Here is a 24,725-nt window from a genome sequence, read left to right on the forward strand (position 1 = left end):
AAATTTATCTCCACTAGTATTTGAAAAATAGTAACGTAATCTCCTTTAACAAGGGTTGGATAAAAAACGGATTTTGCTCTTAAATCCTGAGTTTACGATGGGCATATCTTCACCCCATCATTTATTGTAATTAATGACTCAAATCATCAATTGAAAAAATAATCCTTAATTTCCAAACAATTGATGCTACTTGCAAAATTTGAAGTGAGGCAATATAGGGGTTAAATTAACCTACAGTAAGTACCAAAATAGTAGCAAAACTATTGTGGTTAGAGTTGAATGCATAGCTCTTCATGGGGGAAACCTAAATGCCTTTGGCTCACATTTAGCAAGCATGAGACACCTTCCAGCACTAGAACACACCCCGTGGGGCAAAACATAGAGCCATACTCATCAGAGCAAATGAATCTCCTTGCAAGCAGACAGGAGACTTTTGTAAATAACTCCCTTTATTTCCCATTCATTTAATAAATATGGCTTTTTAACTGTTGGAGTTACTGTACATGCGACGCATTGCAAAAACAGAGGTGTCCGCCATGGGGAAAGGGGTTATATTTAACCCTTTGACTGCTTTGAGTTCAGTATCAGTGGGGCGTTAATGACTCCTCAGAATATATATGTAGTGCAATGTGTAATAATACTTATCTCTATTTAAGTACAGAAGGAATATAAAATGGAACTTAAATTGTCCAGAACCTTCAGAGCGTCGCTGTGTCTGAAAGGATGTCGCCTGTGTGTTTCCTGCTGCCCTCTAACCCACAATTAACAACCAGCAGGAGGGACCTTCCCCACCGTGAAGGTTTCCTTATTGGTGTGTGGATAGGGTTTAGAGAACATTAAGGAAGACGTGCGAGACAGTCTGAGGTGCTCAGCCATACACAGTTTTAGTTTATAGTCCAAATGTTCTTTCTCCGGTTGGTGTTTTAATGTGAGCCAATATGGAAAACCATCAATACTTGGTCAGCTCTTTTCAGCTTCTGCATCATGAACCTGAGTGACATTGCAAGCATATAATTATGCGTGTGCAGGCATTTCTTTGCCTTATGATTGAGGTAACAGACAGTAACGTGACTATTTCTGTACACACAGAATTCAGTCTTGGTAAATTAGCAGTCTCTTTATGGTTTCAATTTGCTTCCTTTATTCCTGCATGTGGTGTAACATCAGCAATATTGGGTGCTATTGTGCAATTACATTATGTTCTGCAGTCAAACACATGCTGCGGAGAAGGGAGCTGATTCTGTATTTCTCAGCACCAGCAATGGCAGATGGATTGGTTGTATTGGTGCTCAATCCCTTTGCTGCCAGGTGGATTAGCAATGTTTTTGACGTATTTCATCCTTTTTATTCCTGTGGCATAGAGAGAGAATAATGGTGATAATGCCACTTATTTATACTATGCCTGCATGAATTACAAAGGACTTTATAATCCTATTTCAGTGTCAGTCAAGCAGCCACCTGTGGGGTGTAATCTTAGGCCGCACTTATAGTCCCGGTGACGGCGTCACGATGTCCCGTCAAAACAAGTGTATTGAATCCGTCACGTGCACTTATAGTAGGAGCGACGCGACGGAGCGACGGGCTATTAACATTACCAAATTACACATGCGTAAACTGAGGCCGCACGAGCAGGGGATAAGTCACTTTGGGGGGGGTGGGGGAGGGGATTTACCAAGTAGTGGACTGAACCGCATCAAAAGACATGAGATGGCAAGTTGCCCCAGTGTGGTCGGGAAGAAGCCATACCGCGCCGTATTCTACAAAGCCATCGTTTGGAAAGCAGAGAGCATCTTGTGAAAACGGATTTAATGCAGCAATCCTGACATGATTGGAACCAGTGGGCCCTCTGGGGTAAAAAAACACGCTATTTTAACGCCTGTGGCCCTCTGGTTCCTGAGAAACTAACAAGTGCTGTTAACGGCGTTCTCCCTGGATATTTAACTGCCCCTCTAACTAGGGTGACCAGAATTTCAAATACAATAAAAAAATATTTATAAAACAAATTACATCACGTGACGCACCTCGTTGCCATGACAACGAGACACTTGACGGCAGTCGGTGACATGTTGCCATGACAATGTGGCATCACGTGATGCCTCGGCACCATAATGCGTCCCGTTGGTGGGGGCTGCAGTGTGTGTTTGTGTGTATAGGAGGTGGGCCGTGCAGTGTGTGTTTATAAATAATGAAGACATTAATTAAAATTTAAATAATTAACAAATTTAAATTAAATAAATAATTAATTGACAAATTAAAATTAAATAAAAAAAATGTAGGCATTAATTAAAATTAAGGCTTTTAAAAATGTGACATACCTCACCTTGTGTGTATATTACACTTTGTAAAATAGGGTCTCTTGCTCTCCTCGTGGCGGTCACTGTCACGTCAGTGACATCACTGCCTTGCAGGGCCGCAGACAGCTTTCCTGGTGTCCAGGAACAACGTTTCCTCGGGGCCTCCTACCCACGTTTCGGCGGCCTTGCGAGAACCCCCCCTTCTCACACACCTCCTCACTCTCACCCCACCTCACACTCCCCAGTCACCCATTCCTTCCCCCCCTCTCACCCCACCTCACACTCCCCAGTCACCCATTCCTTCCCCCCCTCTCTCTTACTCCCCCTCCCCCATGTATTTTTCTCTCCTCCCCACACTCAACCTCCCTCCCCAATATACGTGCACACACAGTGACACACAAACACACACAGTGACAAACACACACAGCCCCTCCCCTCCCCTCCTCATACTTCCCCCTCCTCTCCTCATACCTGCCCCCTCATACCTCTCCCTCCCCCCTCATACTTCCCCCTCTCCTTATACCTCCCCCTCTTCTCCTCCCCTCATACCTCCCCCACCTCTCCATATACCTCCCCTCCTCTCCTCATATCTCCCCCCCTCCATATCTCCCCCATCCCTCCTCATACCTCCTCCCCCCCTCATATCTCATCCTCCCGCCTCATATCATACCTCCCCCTCACCGCCTCATAACTCCCCTCCTCATATCTCCCAATATCTCCCCCGCCACATCTCATATCTCCTCCTGCCCTCTTTATCTCCCCCTCCCTGTCTCATATCTCCTAATACCTCCCTCTCCCCTCCTCATATCTCCCCTCCTCTCCGTCCTCATATTTCCCCCTCCCCTCCTCATATCCTCCTCCACTCCTCACCCCATATCTCCCCCTCACCCCATATCTCCCCCTTCTCACCCCATATCTCCCCCTCCTCACCCCATATCTCCCCCTCCTCATATCTCCAAAATATCTCCCCCACCTTCCTCATATCTCCTAATATCTCCCCCACCCCTCCTCATATCTTCTAATATCTCCCCCGCCCCTCCTCATCTCTCCCCTATCCCTCCTCATATCTCCCTCATCCCTCCCCTCCTCATCCCTCTCCCATCCCTCCTCCTCCCCTCCTCATAACCCCCAAATACCTTCCCCATCCCTCCTCATATCTACCCCATCCCTCCTCATATCTACCCCATCCCTCCTCATACCTTCCCCATCCCTCCTCATACCTTCCCCATCCCTCCTCATACCTTCCCCATGCCTTCCCCTCAGCTCCTCATACCTCCTCCTCCACATACCTTCCCCTCAGCTCCTCATATCTCCCCCTCAGCTCCTCATACCTCCCCCTCCACATGCCTTCCCCTCAGCTCCTCATATCTCCCCCTCCCCATACCTTCCACTCAGCTCCTCATATCTCCCCCTCCCCATACCTTCCCCTCAGCTCCTCATATCTCCCCCTCAGCTCCTTATACCTCCCCCTCTTCATGCCTTCCCCTCAGCTCCTCATATCTCCCCCTCCACATGCCTTCCCCTCAGCTCCTCATATCTCCCCCTCCCCATACCTTCCCCTCAGCTCCTCATATCTCCCCCTCCCTTCCCCTCAGCTCCTCATATCTCCCCCATACCTTCCCCTCAGCTCCTCATATCTCCCCCTCCCCATGCCTTCCCCTCAGATCCTCATATCGCTCCCTCCTCTCCTCCTATCACACACAGACAGGACACACACACACAGCTCACTGAGAAGCAGCTCACTCCATCCGGCCCCGGTACTAAGCCCCGCCCCCGACATACTCTGACCTCCAACCAATCCCCTGCTTCTACTCTCTAAGCCCAGCCCCCCCCACCCCCCAGCATTATAACAGAAAAAAATACTACCCGGCTGCCGCATCCTCCCCCGCGCATCGTCGCCAACTCCCCCGCGCACCAGGGAGAAAAAACCGGGACATTCCCGGGACGGACGGGCAACCGGGACAGCCCAGCAAAAACCAGGACTGTCCCGGCAAAATCGGGACAAATGGTCACCTTACCTCTAAAAGGAAGCCCTGGTCCCCGCGGGACCTGCCAGATCAGTGCTGAAGCAGGGATATCCTGAAAACCTGACCTGTTGGGGGGATCTTGATGACTTGTGTTGAGAACCGCTGTGCTCATGTTTATAGGTGAGAAATAGATTTTTTTTTTTATGCAATGCACTCTTAATTAATTTTGAAAAAAAGATTATTTAAACATAGCCCCAAATGTGTTTTCAACTGAGACCAGGAGATACGGATGTTGTACGAATGTTGTCTTATATTGCTTTTCATGTGCCTCTATTGACTGAAAATAAATCCTCATTCTATTTAACTATTTAATTTTTTTTTTTTTTACCGCTTGGAAAAGTGAATTCACTGTCACTGCTGCTTTAATTAACCCCCAATTAGAGTCTGCACTGCATTTCTTTCAATTACATTTTGCATGCATATAATAAAGTATTCATACTTTCATGGGAATTCCCTGTAGCCCATGCCATGTGATGACTTAAGTTACAAAAATCCGTGACACAAATGGCTCCCACACCAGGAAGCCAAGAAAGGAAACAGGCGAATATTCTGGGTGCACATGTGAGGAATGAATGAATGAGCCTGACGTATTCTCACAATTAGGTGGGGGAGTTACTAAACACTGGCAAGCGACAAGCCGTCGACATATGGAGTAAATATATATTAATATTTACTGAAAAAATATATATTTACTAAAGCCTGCGGCTGCAAAACCAGGGCAAAGAAAACCCCAATTTTTATCAAAGAAAGTAAATCCCACAGAAAGCAATAGGAGGTTTTTTTTGTGTGATAAATCTGGGGCAATTCTTTGGTACTGGTTTTGAACTAGCTATGGAGCGGGGAGACTTTAGTTAAAAATATATATATATATAATTCATTTTGTAGTCGTTTATTAAAATCTCTCTGCTACAAGAATAAAGGCGAAACTGGAGCATAAAATCTGGCCAAGATTTATCAATTAAATAATTCCTATTGCTTTCAATAGCAATATTTGCCTTTGATAAATAGAATGCAGTATTTTTGCCCTACTTTTGCAGAAGGGAGACTTTGATAAGTAGACCTCATAGTGTTGAAAAGGCTGAAGAGGTTTGGCTTCACATGCAGTAGGTTTCTTGTAGTTGTGGTAAGCAAAGAACGCAGTTTCAAATATTGTATGATACTAGCCTTGTATTCAATGTTGTACTTAAATCTGGGCGGGAAACTGCTCCATAAAAAAGTCTTTAACAAATGTCCGTACCAGGCGGGATGTATTTCTAAGAACTTTTTCAGTAGCAAAACTAACCAAGCACTACAGTAGGCAAATGTATAATGTGTGAAATCTTGGAGATTTATGTATTTGTTTTAAGTTATACAAATAGCTCTTTGTAAATTCATTCAAATGCATAATAAATACTATATATATATTTAATAAGAAAGAACAAATAAGTTGAGTATTAATCTGTTTGTCAACCTTTTAATGTGAAAGCTGAGTGCTTGGTATTATATTGCTGGCATAGTTAGACTTCTGTTCGGTTTTTATTTATTTTTTGTTCCTTTCACATGTACAAGGTGTGTACTTCACAGTGGGTTATGTTACTTATAGTGCCCAATTGCGGGTACTTAAAGCAGCAATACAGTGAAAATCCTATATGTGTTTTTTTAAATAAATTAGTTGTGTGGTATTAGATAATACTTTCTGCATTTTTTATTTAATCTCCCTCCCACTTGTTATGCCCCTTTTAATTAGTTTTAATGTATTAAGCTTCCTTGACGTACCGGGTATGTCCTTAGGGCACTGTATAGGTTAAGACAAAAAGTGATGCTCTAGATTGAAGTTTTGTTAAAAAAGCTAAGTCTAGGGGAATGTAAAGATAAAACAAATAAATTTTCAGACCACAATACGCACCATTTTGTTTTTAACACTAACTGTAAAGAAACAGTAATAGTAGTTTGTGTGTATACTGTAAGGTTGCGCTTATAGTGCCGGCGACAGCGACGCGTCGTTGCGGCAAAACAAATGCATTGCCACAGAGCGATGGATTGGTCTCGATCGCTGGAAGTCATCTCTATTTGATTTTCCAGCGCCCGTCGCCTGATCGTCACGTCGCGTCGCCGGCACTATAAGCGCAGCCTAAGAACAAACATCACACAAATTTTACGCATTAATCTTTCCGTTGCAGTAAGTTATATCCACAGTATCCGTGTGCCGTGTACATTCTGACAACATGACATGTTTTCATACATGCAATATCTGGAGTAACTCTGGAGACTGTATACTTTTATAGACTGCACCATTTAATATGGTCCCACCTCAGCGTGCAAGGCAGTTTGTACCACCGGTTGCCATCTTCCCTGTATGTGTTGTGAAGTGAAGAAGATTCAACAGTCTGAATTGCCCATGGCAGTTTCATAGAAAAGGTGGAATTTCTAACCTTAATTCCTGTGTAAAAACTACCGTAGCAAAATAATAGAGCATTGTAGCTGGGTCCTACAGTGTGCAGTGCCACACAGGACCACATTCAACTGAACACAGTGATGTGCTTAAAGCTGCAGTTCAGTCTTTTTTTTATTTTTTTATTTTATTTTTATTTTTACTTCAATAGTTTCATGTGGGCAATCTCTACTTACCTAAAGAACTGCATAGCTGCCGGTCAATTCGTTGTTCCGTGTATTGATCGGCAAAGTTTGGCGACATCTTTAAATATGGGGAATGTAAACGGTTGCTATAGCAACAAGCATGCTTTTAAAAATAGAATACAAGAAAATTGGTCTTTCAAAATAGTTTTTTTTAAAACAGAAAATACTGAAAGTATTTTTTCTTACTACAGAACTGATTTATTAAAAAAAACACACATGCAGGATATTGCCTGAACTGCAGCTTTAATAGTTTAAAACTGGGTGATGGGTATTTTTCTTAAAGCAGCATTCCACACTGATCACCACTATTTACTTGTAGAGATCTTTTCATCTTGTCCTTTCCAACACAGTTTTTGTTTTTAAAATCTGATGCTCCGTTCTGGATATATATACGTGTTTAAACTATTAAGTGTCCGGGATGTTAAAATGAAGCTTTCCCCAGAACACAGTGCAGTCTACAGGTTACCATAGTAACATCAAAAGCAAAGGACTAACAAAACAATGACTTTTAACTCACAAAAAAACATTATGGTTTGTTTTAAAAGAGCATGACATGCTCAGGGGGCAAGATACTAACATAAGAGTTAAACCACATAAACTTCCGGGAGGAATGCTGCTGTAAGAAGGATTAGAAAATCAGCTTCAGTCATTCTTGAGGCTGAGTCACCGCTGGCGCTGAGCGCGCTCATGCTTGGAGAGCGCTGGGTGTCCTGCATTTACGCGGGGGTGGGAGGGCATTGCTGGTAGTTGAGCGCGCTGGAAAGTTCGATTTTTTTGTTTACCCGAGCGCGCGTGCGCACCGCGTGAGCGGGAACTTAAATATATCTATATATGTCAGTAACCGCCGCAAGCGGCGCATGCTCAGCGCTAGCGGGGACGCAGCCTCAGAAGACTGAACATTTTTTACTTGCTTTCCTTTTTAAACGGGGATTCTCTTGAGGGGTGTTTATTGATCTCATTTGCTCCAGCCTATTAATACACAACCTCTCTAATCAGCCCATTGTAGTTGTGTGAGGTGCCAAAGTTTCACCGAGTGTTTAATGGCGCGCAAGAGATAACGTTTTTTTTTTCCCACTGAACATTTGCACTGACAGCAGAAAGAGGACAGGGACCCTTCTATCTCCCATTTTGTGTATGTGAGGAGAGATTATCAGTAGCACAGATAGCAGGCTTGTACTTTAGAACCCTCAAAGCGTATAACTGTCCCACTTCGTCATGTCCTCTGATGTTTCAATATGTTGTTGTTTTGTACTTGTATTGAGACTGTCTGTCTACTTTTATCGTATGTGGCTATTTTTTTTAAACGTCACATAACTGAACACAGCTTCTTTTCCATGGATTTGTTCCCGCCACACAGGAGGCCTATGAGTTTACGTTCTCCTCCTGTGTTTCCAGTAGCTGGGCATTGCTGCTCTGAAGGGCTATAATTAACCTTCGCTCATTGCAGGAGTTGGTTTCCTTTAAATAATCCTCTAATCAGCGTAACTGTGCTCATCTAATGAGCTGCTGAATTGTTCTGTGGAATAATATTCCGCTTTATGGCAGGCAATATACAGTATACTATCTGCACTTCATAGCGTTATCCTTGTATACTGCCATTTTAATCTACAAACATGTATCTCTCTGACTAGCAGGGAAAGGCATCCTCCGCTGACACAGCAATGTCTGTGCAGAAAGACAGTGTTATGGTCTGCTGTACTAGGATTGAGATAATCACTGCTGCTCATGGCTAACGTCCAGCTTTCTCCCCTTGCCATCTTTCCCTTCCAACATGATTACATCGCTCCAGTGTTAAGATAGACAGGGACAGTCTACTTTTACAGTTCAAAATTCAGCTTAATGTTGGCAAGAGGGTCTTCCCTAGTGAACATGTATTCAAATGGGACCAGAACGGTACTTATCCAAAATGTATAATGTACTGTAATGGGACCACAAGGTGGAAACACATGACATTTTTAGATCCTATGTTTTTTTCTTTCTGAGCAATATTTATTTTATAGCCTTGTCACTTCACTAATTTATCTGAAGTTTGCCCTGTTATGTGAGCAGGCATTAACAATAACTGTGCTACTTACAATGTTAAGTGAGGCTCATTAAGCTAGCACTACATACTTTAGACTAGGAGTGCGCAAACTGTGAGGCAAGAGATTTTTTTTGGGGGGGGCGCTCTTCCCCACGGCATTTAAATTAAATGCCAGGCGACCGCGCAAGGCCTCTGCAACCTCACTTACCTTGACTCATTCGGCTCGGCAACACAATGTCAAATGACACTGCGGGGTCACGTGACGTCACATGAACCCGCGGCATCATTTGACACTTCAGACCAGGTAAGGGGGCGCAAGCAGTTGGGGAGAGCAGGCTGGGTGGGCGGAAGGCAAAAAGTTTGTGCACCCCTGCGTTTAGACATCAGAACAGCCCTAGCCTGAGACCTAATGTTCTGTGATTACCAGGATTAGGGCTAATTGCATATCTTCAAAAGCCAATAACGTATCGGTGTCATGTTTTCCCCTGTAAAGAGCATTGCGTTAACGATAATAGTCGTTAGTGTTAATTACATTCAAATTAGGTGCTATGTTATGTTAGTTAGGCCATACCTAAAACTTGGTGTTACTCACATCTTCATAGCATTATTTCCCTCTCCTCTCATTCTCAACTTGAGTTAAACACCTATATCAGGGTCTGGGCGGGAGTAACGCCCAGACTGGCACAATGTTACATTACTGAAAGACAGTGCCACCGTATGTGACATTAAGTCCATGCTAATGAGATGCAGAATGGATGTTGTTTCCACATGTAATTAGCTGTGAGATTACGCTTTAACCTAAGGGAACATAATGTCCATGATTTAGGTAACGTCACGTTATGAACCCTGATTTAGCAGTGTTTTGTGGGTCGGGTCCTTAATGGATTTGATATGCAATCAGCATGCACAATCCTTTAGAATTAATACTAATAAAACGATCATTTTGTTTTACCATTGTAGTCCCATGCTTAATATGCACCCGGGACATACCTGAAAACGAAAGGTAACTCCCAATAAATTATTTCCTGGTAAAACACTTTTCTAAATAAATAATAACATTTGTACAATAATGTTTATTGTTAGAGGAAGAAGACAACTACATTCGGCAAATCCATCTTGTTAAGGGCATAATTAAAATTGGCCCTGCAAACATGTATTTAGCCAGATGCGTCCTTTGTAACACATGCCAATAAGAATAAAGTAGCGCATATAGATTTTTTCGTGAAAACTAAGCCAGACTTTCCGGTGAGATTACTAAATTTTTTATTTATTTTATAATTCAGGACGGGAGATATTCTGCAATTGCAAGTACCTCCAGTTTGTTTTTCCTACTTGTTCATGTGGTTTGGTAACAAAACGTCCCGCGGTCTGGATAAGAGGATTGGTGGAGAGATGGGTGGAACTGAGCTGGGAGCTTGATGGGCAGTCACTTCTCTTACAATGCAATCTTAATAGTGTTACAAAGCAAACAAAATAGTTAGGGCTGAGTTCCAACAGCTGCATTGGAGGTGTAAATCCATTACAAATTGTGCTATCTTTCAGTCGACCAACATGTTCTTTACAGATGGAATTGGCAGGTGTATAAACAGTTTTAAAACAACTCAAGGTTTTTGATTATTTTTTTTTTGCACTGATAAGGGGTTTGCACATATATTTTTAGATCCGAGTTAAAGAAAAATTGGCACTCAAATAAATGCAACATAGTCACAGATTAACTTGGAGTCAAAGGAGAGGCCTTGTCGGTTGCTTTTGCCCCGCCATCACACAATAGTTATTTATGTTGCTGTTATGGTTGGGGAGTGTACAGTGTGTTAAACACTGCCTTGTTCTCAGAGCATATATCAAAGCGTCTTTCACACTAAATCATTTGGCAGCTGCCATTTTCTCTGTCTTTAAAAATGTAACTCAATGAAACGGAAGAGTCACTCTAGAGCAGGGGTTCCTAACTCTGGTCCTCAAGAACCCCCAACAGGTCAGGTTCTAAGGATGTCCGTGCTTCAGCACAGGAGTTTCAGTCAAAATGACAGAGCCAATGATTTAGCCAATGGTGCCTAAGCAGGAATAGCCTTAAAACCGGACCTGTTGGGGGTTCTTGGGGACTGGAGTTGTGAACCACAAACTTTCTAGTCTGCGCCCCACTGTCTGCTCTCCCCCTACATGCGCCCCCCTCTTTACCTGACCGTCAGAGTTTTCTGACGTCACAATGTCACGTGACCCTGTGGCGTCATTTGACGCCGCATTGCCATGGCGAAGGGTCGCCAGAAGCTGCCGGAAACAAGGCAAGTGAGTTACAGAGGCCTTCGCGTGCGCTCCCTGGCATTGAATTTAAAGGCTTTGCGGAGGAGCGCGGGGCCTCTATTAGCGACGTTCCCCCCCCCATGAAAATCGTGAACCCCGCAGTTTGCTCACCCTTGCCTAGAGTATCAAAACGTTTAATGACATTATATATATTTTTTCTAAATGAAAAAAACTAACTTTGTTTTTCTAGAATGGAACTTAATCAATTCTCTGCCTCTTCAATTCTTAAGGCCTCGGCGCTGACCCGTGCTGAGGCGCGCTCACGCTTACCAGTGAGCCCCTGCAGCCGCAATGAGAGCGGCTTTGGCAGGGGCTCGCGCACGCTTCAGCAAGCGTGCGGAAGCGCGGGTCTTAAGAAAATGTTATATTCAAGCGCTCACGGAGCGCAGGGCCGGTCACATGAGCGGTTCGCCCAATGAGGGCGAACCAGCTCCGTGACGTCACTGGCCCGCCCCCGGACGGCGCGCTAACCAAGGCCAGGGAAAGCACTTGCTTTCCTTCAGCCTCAGCGCGCCTCCGCACGGGCTGAGTCACCATGGACTAAGTCTAAAGGGAATTTAGTTGGTGTCTCTGACATACAGTAATTAAAGTTGTCTTCGCTCTTTGTCTCCAAATGTGCACTCCGTGAGCTATACACACTTATTTTGCAGGAGCTAGTCCAGAACCATTTCTGCATGGTGATCTCCTTTATAGGATAGGGAGAGAAAAGCTGAAGTCCACTAATGGGAGCTGTAATTACCTGTGGTTCCCGTGGAACAGGACGGTTTCCTTCCCCACTTCTTTCCGGCGTTTTACATGGCAGAAGTCAGGAAGAAATCGGGTTAGTGCCGTCGCATTAAACGCTAAACAGGATTACTAATGAATTAGAAACTGCCTCGGGCTGCTTTAATTAAAACGTCATTAATGGCATCACAAATCGGAGATGACCAGGCGGTGTGTGTCTTGTGAAGTGTGCAGCGTGGAGCACAGATTAGGCCGCGTTTACAGTGCCGGCGACGCAATGTTGCGGCAAAACAAATGTATTGCCGCCGCCGTCGCGCGCGCGCTTATAGTAGAAGCGACGCGACGGAGCAACGGCTTGGTCGCGATCGCTGGATGTCTAGTCAATTTGATTTTTCCAGCAACCGCAGTGTGACGTCGCGTCACCGTCACTATATGCGCAGCCTTAGAAAGGCAAACTACATGCAGTGATCTGCACTACACTGCAGGACAATGATTCCCTTTAACAAATATTATTTTATAAACTACTAGAGACTGCAGCTTGGGACACAATTAGGCATATACTGAGAGCATGTGGTGTATAACAATGTACTGAGTCTACAGCTCTGACAAGTCACTGTTAAATTATCCTCATCTTGAATATGGCAAACAATTGAATTCTTGTCCTCGTTTAACCACCTGATTGCCTGTTACAGTCACATGAAAGTACTGTGGCTCATTTACCCTCTCCTCTTATTGACAGTCATCGCTGGTCCCTATATACTGTAGTACATATAGATTCAGCATTTCCTGCCTGACTCATTTCTCTGCAAACATACCGGGGATCATTTATCAAAGTCTCCCGGCTGCAAAACCAGCACATGGAAACAGCACCATATATTTAAAAAACAAAAAACAAACAACATTTCCATTGAAACTAATGGGATTTGGCCATTAGAAAAGTCCTGTGCAGTGTTTTTGCACCCGTTTTGCAGCTAGGAGACTGTGACAAATGACCCCCTTTGTGCCACATTTAGATCCATATTTACTAAGCAATGCAAATTCATAAGGCAGCCTTGGTGTAATAAAGAGGCCCTGACGTGTCTTCCAGCACGGGAAGGTGTATAGCGATGCTTACTAAATATGGCTAATTAAGATGATTCTTTTCCAACTTTTACTTATTTTGTTTTCTTTTGAAAAATGAATGTGACGTCACATGACCCCGCGGCGTCATTTGACGCCAAGTTAAAGGTAAGGGGTGGGGGGGGGGGGGGCGACACGGGGGGAGAGGGGCAGAAAGCTTGCACACCCCTGGTTTAACCTATTAAACGTGTCACTGCCATTAGCCTCACAAAGCAAGTCCATTAAAGGAACAAAACCATTTTTGTCACCCTCGAATCAGAGTGAAGTAATAGTAAAATCCCGGTGAATGCAAAATGGCGTTGAATTCTCTGTGTTGTATATAGGTGATCCTGGCAGAGAGACCCGACGCAGGGAAATCCACCTCCTCCTTTGTTGCGTGAACTTTCACCCTTGCGGCCGCGGCTCACTTTAATATTTCGTTTGTGTGAACTTTTATTTTTTTCGCAACCAAACAAAACATAAAAGTTCCCGAAAACTAAAAAATAAATAAAATAAAAAATAATTCCCATGAAAGTACAGTAAATGTAGAGACAAACGTTTGCGGGTTTGCAAAGAGATAGATGAAGATCGATAAGTTTTTCCCATCACTGCTGGGCATGGCATGGCAGATATTTAATCATTTATTGTGATTTGCAGTAGATGAAGACAAAATGGGAATGGACTCTTACAATTTAAATTGGTTTTATTGCTTGTCAACGCTTTCATTCCTGCAGGACTTTTCCATCTGTTTTTTATTGTTCATGAACCCTTCCAAACGTTGTAAAAAAATCGCATTATATTTGATTACAATTCTGTAATTATTTTCAGCATGTACAGAGATTAAAGAGGCATTATTTATTTTTCAGCTTAAATTTTATTCGGTTTTTCAAGAAAAATATACAGAAATAAAACATCACAATATGGATATTAAGGGGGGGGGGGGTGAGGGACAGGGGGGGATACAAAAAATAAAGGGAAGGGGGAGGGAACAGTGAGCCATTAGATGGAACTTTACTCAGTGATAATCACAGTTTGTGCCGTCGGTTAGGGGGGATAGTTATCCCAGCTCCGGGACCCACTTCCATACATCCCACTTCATAGCATGATCTCATACTGAGGGGGCTATGCACTAAGCTCCGAGCTTTCGCGCCGGGCTAAAAAAAAGTATCACGTCCGATAAAAAATGAAGCCGGCGGCGCGATTCACTAAGGCCCTGAGCCCATTTCCTATCGGACGTGCCCAAAACTGGCTTATCGTGCGTGCATAGAAAAATGGAAATGTGTGGTGCTTCTAAGAAAAACCTTCAGAGTATGAATGTCAAAAGACTTGATGTTCAATTCAGTAATATATATTGTTCCTGAGATGATGACCCCCGATGATAAAATAAATGGGAAACAGTCCATAAATCACTCCTCCATACAATCTGACCAGTGGGCTAAGGCCCCCACAAACACTGCAGTAAGGGGCCAAACTTTTTTTTAGGGTCAAAGCTCTCCTTGACTTATTTATATATTTTTTTGTTTTTCCTGAGCAACGGTGCCTGCTTTTTCTTTGTCCTCATGTTTATCGTGCGTGCAGCTTTTCCCCCCCTGCTATCGCACTTAAAGTTCCCGTACGCTACCTGATAGGAAAAAAAGCCGCATGTTACATTTGCATGGAGATTTGCCATCTCCATGCAAGGCTGTTACAGGCGATCGTACACGAAATAAATACATTTTAATTATAGTGTACATGAGCAGGGGGTCTCCCGAGCTGAACCGCATTGGTTTCAGGTTCGAGGACCCCCTACTTCAGTAGACACAGGCCCCGTAATGGGGTGCCGGTATCCCCTGCACTTTAAAGCTCCCGCATCACGTGACCGGGTTATTTACATTCTGCATTAAGGTCGAAACAGCTGTCTGTGGGTGGGTTTTCTGGGTATGCACTTTAACCCTGGCTGTGCTCAAAGCTGTGACCATGCAGCAAGCTTAAGCCTATAGGGAATGGGCAAATGCATTATTATCCATATGTGGATAATAGTAATTTTGCCCATTACTGTATTGTATGTGTTAGGGGGATGTATTTAGTTATTAATATAAATAACTAATTAATAATAGTAATTAACTCCCGCGGGTACCCACGCACTCCCGCGGGGACCCCCCCTTTGGTGAGCCGAGGACACCCGCCGGCCTGTTGTATTGGTGTTGCGCATGCAAAAAGGTAAACAAATAATTTTTTCTAAGTCCTGCTTTTTTTATCACCAGCCTCTAGCTGGTGAGCTTTATTCAGCGCAACTTTCACGTACGATCAGTTTGCGTTGCTTAGTGAATCCCGCAGAAGGGCAGGATTCAGCGCAAACAGCTGATCGTACGAGCAAAGTTGGACTTTGAAAAAATTTCAAGAAAAAGTCAGTTTTAGAGCGCAAAGTGCCTGTGTTTGCGCGGCTTAGTGAATAGCGCTCGGCGGAACTTCACGTTCTAAGAGCACTTTGCGCTCTTAAAACGACTTATCACTGCTTAGTGCATAGCCCCCTGTGTGTCAATCCGAGTTAGTACAGAGGACCCTCCCCGCGTGTCACTACACAAAACAAGAAAGTGACAGCGAGGGGTTACAGACACAGGGCACCTTGTTTTTCAGATGTAGATAAATATGTCAGACTGTACATTTAAGCTTTTGTGATGTTTTAGCAAACTACGCATGGCCTTGTACACAGATACTGTAGCATGGAACACAATAACCTTGGGGTGTGGAGGAGGCGTTGTCTGAATCATTGGTTATGATGTATGAATGTATGTATATCTTTCTTTATATAGCGCCCACAGTGTACTCAGCACTTTACAAAGACAATACAGTACTGGGAATTATAATACAATAATCACAGAAAGTCCGACAATAGGAAAGGAAATTCCTGCCTCCGAGAGCTTATAATCTATGATATATATAGTGACTATGTGACCAGGGCTGTGCTTAAGTAACATCTTCAAAGTAATATATTCCGCTTGCAAGGTTCTCCTTTGACCCACTTATGCAAAATGTAATAGCTTGAATTTCAGTGCTCTCCTTTTGTATTGAAATGTTAAATATTGCCATGAAATCTTGTTATTGTGTGTATATCTATCTATCTATCTATCTATCTATCTATCTATCTATCTATCTATCTATCTATCTATCTATATATATATATATATATATATATATAGCATATACAAATATTACTTGTGAGCACATTCACATATCTTAGACAGGTCTGCAACCCTGCTTTTCGCCATTATCGCCTAGCATACAGTGCTTCCACTGCAGCAAGGGATTCTGGGAAATGACACGCAAATGAGCACACAGTGCCATCTTTTGTCTCACGTCCATTATTACATGGAACCCCAAAGCCAATGCTTGCTGCTTTAAAAACAGCTTTTAAACATAGCCTGGGATGAGATGCAAAGCCAGTAAACCCACTCACAGACAGACTGTTTCAACCTTGGGGGTCTCATCAGTGTGAGGTTAGTTATACTGGTTTTTCAGTTTGAGACTTTTGGTAGGTCTCCACCACACATTATTAAGGTAATGGTGAGTGAAAAGGTGACTAAAAACCCTCCACCGTATAGCACATATATATATGATATAAAAATTAAAATGGCACACTCCATAGTTTAAATAAAATGTATAGAGATATAAGGATAGAAAATCCCTCACAAGAGTCCAATATAACATTGCATGTGAGAGCACAATCTTACAGCAGAGTCTGCACAATCCGTGTGTTCCACAGTAGAAAGTAGTTACTGTAAGTTCAGAATAAATGACTTTGTTTCTTTTTTTTATGAACCTCAATGTCCAAACCGTCGCTGAAGCTTCTTGCAAAATGGACACTCATGCTATTCAACCGGCCAGGAAACCCACGTGTTCCTTCAAGCGCAATGACATCAGTGGCGTAACTTGACGTATTTTGTCACAAATAACGTGACTTCAACCACTTCAACTTATGCCATTAGATAAACTAGCACATAAAAATTGGTCTCAGTTGCCAAGCTACAGACCAATTGAATCAGTTGCCAAGCAACAGAGAGATACCAAACATGGATCCTAAACCTGCAGGACCATTGTACAATAATGCATCTAACATGTATATGAAATATACCACACAACCCAATGGGAAAGAGGATAAAATACAATATGAAGCACTTTTGTGTACATATTGGATACATGTAAATCTAACCCAATTGTAAGTGTTGTATGCAGAAAAACACATGCAACAACATCCACACAATATGCAATCAGTACAGGTCTTACTGCAGATTACTCAGACTTTTCGAGTTCTTTCTTGCGCTTGCTATCTGGCTGCTATAAAGTGCGCTATACATATTATGCCGTAATATTATTAGTGTGAGACTAATTTAACATATCCAAGGTCAATACGAGAAGCTTCCAAGGGCTCTTTCCATCCCAAGGACATTACACATGACACATGGTCGTCCATTACATTTCCCTTTAATTGATTTACAGAATTATAATACATGGGAAATGTTTTCGCATGGACGGGCTGAGTACTGTACACTGTAAATAACATCTCCAAATGGCTTTGAATGACTTTTTAATAGAGGAGGTAATATTGCAGCAGCTTCTGGTTAAGGGATCAATCCATCCACTATGCTGACATTGCTTTAATACAAGGGTGCGCAAACCTTTGGCGCTGCGCCCCGCTGCCTGCTCTCCCCCCGTGCTCGCGCCCCCCTTACCTTTGTGCCGGCATCAAATGACGCCGCGGGGTCATGTGATGTCACATGACCCCATGATGTAATTTGTTGCCGTGTTTCCACGGTGGTGAGTCGCCCGAATTTGGATGAATAAAGTTAAGTGAATTACAGAGGCCTCGCGTGGTCCCCCGGCATTTAATTTAAATGCCTTGGGGAAGAGTGCGGGGCCTCTTTAAATCCCCCCCCCCCCACCAAGTTTGGACACCCCTGCTTTAATATATTGTTGATTGAACTCTAAGAAGTTGAAGCAATAGTAAAATAAAGAAATGATGTGAACAAACCCTTGTGTTAAAGCTGCAGACCAAGCAATATCTTACATGTGTGATTTAAAAAAAAAAAAAAATCAGTTCTGTACTATGAGAAAATACTCGTAGCATTTAAAAAAACAAAAACAAACAAATGTAAATGACAGTTTGAATGTATTTAAATGTAATACACATGGGAGGAAGGGGGAAGGGGGAAGGGAAGGGTGCTCTTGCTACATTCTAAAGTAGTGGGCGGTGCCAGGGGCAAGAATAATCTAGAGAACCAAACTTGCCTAAGCAAGAAAAAGAAGCCCCACTCGAACTAGCACTCACCCTGAGGTAGGGAAATAGCGAAGCATGTCAAACATAACCTTTAATGGTATATGATCTATAAAAATGGGATACACAAACATAAGTGCCAACACTAAAACACATGTAACTGAAATGGAATTAAATCAAAATGGGACCAACTACGGTGCTCTGAATGGTCTAGAGTGCCGGTTACTAGTCTGATAATCCTTAGATGAATAGGGCTCATTGACAGGCATCGAGAGTTTAAAGTAGAATGGGGTAATGAAACCCCCAATAGGTGAATAAAGGCCAATGGTAGCCAAAATATAAGGTAGATGAAAAATCCCTGTCTGGAAATTGGTTACCAAATTATCTACTACAGTAATCTATATATAACACACCAAAAGACACAAGAACCCCAGTTAGAAGCACTCAGACATATCTAATAATTAATGCAATCAGATGCAGACAAATGCTATAACCAAAATACAAATTTATTATGAGTCTGCATCAAACACAACATAGAAAACCAAAATGACAAACATGAAAACAGACCAAACAAATGTCTCCTATAGACAATACGAATATGGACCCAAAAATATAGACAGCAGTACAGGGACACAAAAACAGAGATGGCAAATAATGCAGGAGATATAACTTCTAATACAGGTCACTCTGGGTACAGAAGTTCCCAGGGTAACCAATGACCGGCCGGTCAAAATCTAAAGACTGCAAGAAAGCCTGCCCTGTTGATCCCTAAACCAGCAAATAACTGATAAAGAACCCCAGAAAAAACACAGTGAACAGCCCAGATGAAAAATAAAAAATACTCAAACTGTATGTGCACTAGTTAAAGGCAAAGGGAAAATCAACCTTACCAGAGTATTAGCTGTAACCCTCCCCCCCCTCACTATCAAAGACCCAACATGAGCGCACCAATGCTACACTATACAGGCAGTCCTCGTTTTACAATGCTTCGTTTTACAACGAATGGCTTATCAAACGCTAGGCAATGCATACCTAGTTCATTTTTACAACGCCAAAACGGCTTATCCAACGCTCTTATGACACTTTGCAAAGTTGTTTATGTGTATAATATATAATAATATATATATATATATTATATAATATTATATTATACTATATAATATATTATAATATTATATTATATATTATGTTATATTATATATATATATATATAATACAGTATATACACTATATAATTTATGTGTGTGCTGCATATCTTATTGCCTGCATAAAATATTTGGTGTATTTTAGTGTTAAAAATGCCTTCAGGAACAGAACCTTTCATTTAAACAGTGTTCCTATGGGAAAACGTGTTTTGCTTTACAACATTTCGCTATCCAACGCCATTTTGAGTAACGCATTGTGTCGGATAACCGAGGACTGCCTGTACTTAGCTTTGATATATGATCTGGGACACCAGAGGTGTCTGGGAGGTCCTCTCACTGCAGAATGGAGGGAAACACCAGAGATCAGTCTCCAAAAGTCCCTCTGCTTGTCTGGTCCAAATAACAGCTACAGGGAACGTAGATCGGCGCTACACCACATCTCTGGTGTTTCCCTCCATTCTGCAGTGAGGGGAAAAATGTAAACAAAAACCTGGCAGCTTGGACGGCTGCTTTAGGCTGGGGCCATAGAGGGGTGAGGAGTTCCGAGCCGCGCTGACGCTGAGGCTCGCCTGCTGAAATCTGCGCGATTCCATGGACTTTCAGGCGAGCCAGCGTGCGCGAAGGGAGCTGGGTGGGAGGTGGTTAGAGGCGGGACAGTGACGTCGCTGGGCCAATCGCCCGCGACGCACTGACGTCAACGTCACGGCGCCGATGTCACGGGGCCCGTGACGTTGACGCTGCTTCAGGCTGATTGGATGTTTTCAGCCGACAGCGCGCTAAAAAACAGCTTGGCTGTTGGCTGAAAATTCCAAAGCCTCAGCACGCCTGCGGACGCTCGCGTGAGCCCCCTCTCAAGGCATCCTCATTGAGGATGCAGGGGCTCAGCGCTGAGCGTCCGCACGGCTCAGCGCGGCCTGTCCTTCTATGGACTCGGCCTTAGATGTGTAGAAACAATATATCTTACTTGTGTATCTAATACAATGCTCAAATGCAAGAATTTGGGGCCTATTCTCCTAGATCTAAAGTGTGACAGACTGCTTTGAAAGTTCCTTTTAGAAACGGATTGGGGACAAAGTATCTTGGGCTGAAACCTAGTTAATTGAAGTAATGTGTTGAAATGTACCAATGTATGATGGATTTTATTGTTACTGTTATTTTTACTTTAACTTTTTTACTTTCATCTGCATTTTGTATGCCAGCAATTCCATGTTTGAAAAACGTAATAAAAAAGATCAAAGGGAAGAAAAGAAGCGGATCGGCATGCTTTGCTATTCTGCAAGACCCTCTCGCATGTCCAATCCGTGTCTAAAAGGAATTTTTAGAAGCAGTTTCACTCTGGCTCTGCCAATCCAATCCGTTTGTCAAAAAATCCTCCAACGTGCATTTTTTCAACATAAACTGCAATTCTCGTAGCTCTGTTATGTAAACCGCTTCTAAACACTCACATTTTTTTCACGCCACCCTTGAGATTGGTATTGGGAGTTACATCCAAAGCCTGAAATATGGGTTTGACGGAGAGAGAATAACCCATAAATCAGCCAGATAATGGAGTTAGCACCATCGCTGGTCATTCCGCTTCTAATAGTACAATCCGGGTGTTGTAGCTGTTAAACCGTGCGGGTTGTCACTTTTTATTGAAGCGATTTTAAAAGATGCGATTTGCAATAGAGAATAGTTATTTCCCCCCCCCCCACAATTCATTCTGCTACTTCTGAACATCGACAACCTCGGAGCTACGAAAATAGGCCCCTAAGGGTGAACAAATGAATTATGTATCCATTGTCCTAAGTGTTGGAAGCAGGGAGCCCAGGAGACCCCCACTCAACTCTCACGAGAACAAAAGTAGTGGACGAGGAGAAAATACACGGGAGGGTAAGTACACTCTAACCCCCAAGCGGGGCGCCAAAGACGTTAGAGTGTACTTACCTTCCTTTGTATTTTGCTATGTGCCAATAGGTTAAGTTGTAGAGCTTTCACTTGCACTCCAGCCCTGGAATCCTGTTGTGCTGTGCACCGCCAGTCTCGTCTTCACTGCTGTTCTCACCGACGTGGCTGGAGCACGCCAATGGAGCTCATCCCAGCAGGGATCTTGTGAGTACTCCCAAAGCTCATACTGTTCTTTCAAAGTGATTTACTAAGATATAACCTGCGGACTATATATATTTCACATTCTTGTGGGAGCAAAACTAAGGCTAGCTCTGGGATTGAGACACCGAGCATCTGAGATTATCCCCCTGCTGTGGAGCTAGGTCTTCAGTCTCCTATCCCCATCATTTGCCTGTTTCAAATAAACTGCACCACATAATATGTGTCAAGAGGAGACAAAGGAAGATATACATACATTATCCTGACTGAGGGAGGAGTTCCCTATATATCCATCAAACATAAAACACAGCCATTACAGTACAGATATTCTGAAAATCAACTCACAAAGGTTTTTTTTGATGCACTGACATTGGGTGTGTCCCATTTCTGTTTGGTCAACAAAAATTAGCAACGTTGTGTGAAAACATAAAACTTCAATGAAGTGCTACAGTATCGAATGTGACTGAAACTGCTGGCGCCACTCGTTTATCCAATGATTGCTTTGAATCTAAGTAATAAAGAAACGACTAAAATAATCTAAAACCTAATAGAAAGTAATCAATAGACTAAACTCTCTTCACTACAACTACTCTCCCGCACTGCACTAATAACCCTAAACGACAACTAGTATCCAATCACTAACACATGATCTGTTTGAGGACAGACATGATGTAGTTGGTGGTACTGGATGTTATAGATATAGTGTGATGCACACACTGTGTGAGCGTTCTTCTAACTGCCCCTTAGTCTTCTTCCAGGACTACATTATAGATATTAGACACAATAGCGAAGTGAGATAGGAAATATAGGGTTAAAGCAGCAACACTACGTCCCCCCCCCTTTTTTCTCCTTTCTTATTTGCATATGTAAAGCATGAGAGAGTGTATAATGCTACTTTCTTACCTACGCTGGCAATCATTTGGTGCTCCTGTTATACATCTGTCAAAATCCTGATTGCGTGCCTAACATAATGGCTAACGTTCAGTTTCAATCAATCCTTCAGTCAGTGTAACTCAGCAGCTACAATGTAACCTGATATCACTACGGTAATATCTATTGGTACAGTTTACAGTTCAAACTGCTGGGAACATTGGCAACAAATTACCACAAACAGGAAAGGGTTGCAAAGATCTTGCACTGCTGGGGAGGTGGGCTAAATTTTTTTTAAAAACAGTCACATTTTTGTCCATCTCTACTAATGAGGGCCAGAGAAAGGGTGCGGTTTGGTAATGTATTAGAGCCTCAGTACATGCTCCTGCAGCTTCCATGTCATACACCAGGCCTGCACAACTCCAGTCCTCGAGGGCCGCAAACAGGCCAGATTTTCAGGATATCCCTACTTCAGCACAGCTGGCTCAATTAATAGCTCAGTCATACTGAGCCACTAATTAAGCCAGCTGTGCTGAAGTAGGGATATCCTGAAAACCTGGCCTGTTTGCGGCCCTCGAGGACTGGAGTTGTTCAGGCCTGTATACACACTCCTACTGGTAGTGCAACCTGCTCCAAACTATTTTACTCATTTAGCGGGATCCCTGTCTGTGGATTTTACATCATATTTCAGTCAACTCGAAAGCTTTCTGCTTTATTTATTTCCCCTCCCCCCCACACAAGAACAAATAGTGGCAGCAATTTTCCTCTTCTTAGCCTAACAGGCATGGGGCCTATACGATTAAATGCTCAGTTTGTGACTCATACGCAGAGTAGTGATTCGTTTCTGTCAAACATTATGATATTAATAACGATTAATAATAACAGCCAGGGCAGATTTCCAATCCCAATCATCATTTGACAAGGGTTATTTGAGGAGTTCAGTTCACCAAAGGACAGAGGAACCCTGGAACATTTACATTGTGTAATTGTATTAGTTCATTCCAATTGAATGTTGTTATTGATGGTTTTAAACACTCACGGGTGAGTCGCTGGAGCATGAAAGATGCCTAACTCAGCAGGAGCATTCAGCTTTCATGTTTCCTTAATAAGCAGTTAATATTTGATATAGGCAGCGGGTATCCACTAATGCCCAACTACTAAATGTTCTGAGTGGTATAATTGGTGAATGGATTCCAGCTGTTCCTTCGGATATCTCTACCATCGGAAATATTAACAAGAAACAGCTGGCTCACCCTTCTTTCAACTCCCTCTAAGTCCCCCTCGCTCGCACAATATGCTGCACCCTGCAAGAAAAAGAGCCTCTATTAAATGCTTTTCAGTGTGCAGTGTATTATGGGCTCTGCAGCAGTCAAATGGTTAATGAGGAATAAATGCACCATGTGGTTTATTTATTTATTTATTTATTTATAACAACATTTATATAGCGCCCTGAGGGCGCTGTACATTAGTTAGTAAAACAAAAGTGTGGTTACATATAGAATACATTGTAGAGTATTTGTTAAGATGTCATTGTGGTGAGAAGGGGTGGGAACATTATGGTCGGGATATGGGTCAGGTGCATTGAGAGCTTGCATGGTGGTGGCAGAAGTTAGGGTCAGGTCTCTGGATTTAGTCTTGTCGGTGGAATGGTGATGGGTTTGAAGGTGGGGACAGCGGTGGCAATTGGATCGGTGAGGTGGGTGGCTGGAGGATTTTGGAGAGACTTTACGAAGGGGTGAGGGTAGGGGAGATCATGGGCGTTGGGGAGGGGGGGGTGAGGGAGGGGATGGGACAGGAGGTTAACAGGAGATCATGGAATGTGATGGAGAAGAGATGAGTTTTGAGTTGGCTTCTGAAGATAGGTAGGGAGGGGGCAGATTGGATATGGTGGGGAAGCTTTATTTGTAAACAGTTCTGTGTCTTTGTTTAGCAGGGATTAGATTCCTTCAAATATTGCAGCCGGGAGTTGATGGCAGTCCCACTTCAAGTGTTGCCACTGTCTTTTGCAGGGCTGGAGGCAGGACCACTCCTTCAAAGTAGTGGGGCCCCAAGATTCCAGAATCTACTTGTCTTCTCTGGTCTCCCTCGACTTTAACACCTGGGGGACTACTGTTATTAGGTCATAGGATTGTCCCATTATACTGTCTTTCTACTCAACTTTATATAGTGGAAAAGAGGGCCATACTGAGTTTGCCGAGCAAAGCTAAGGCTGGGGCCATGGTACAGCAGACCATGCTGACGTGTCCGCATGCTGAACGAACAGAGTGCCTTAAGGCAGTGTTCGCGTCCTTGTGG

General features: G+C 43.1%; 1 protein-coding gene across 1 annotated transcript in view; it reads left to right on the forward strand.

Annotated features, from left to right (window-relative positions):
• Positions 1 to 24,725, forward strand: part of SLC16A10 (solute carrier family 16 member 10) — a 121,640-nt gene that overhangs the window by 51,270 nt on the left and 45,645 nt on the right. The window lies entirely within an intron of this gene.

The sequence above is a fragment of the Ascaphus truei genome, chromosome 4, assembly GCF_040206685.1.
Source record: "Ascaphus truei isolate aAscTru1 chromosome 4, aAscTru1.hap1, whole genome shotgun sequence".
NCBI classification, from domain to species: domain Eukaryota; kingdom Metazoa; phylum Chordata; class Amphibia; order Anura; family Ascaphidae; genus Ascaphus; species Ascaphus truei.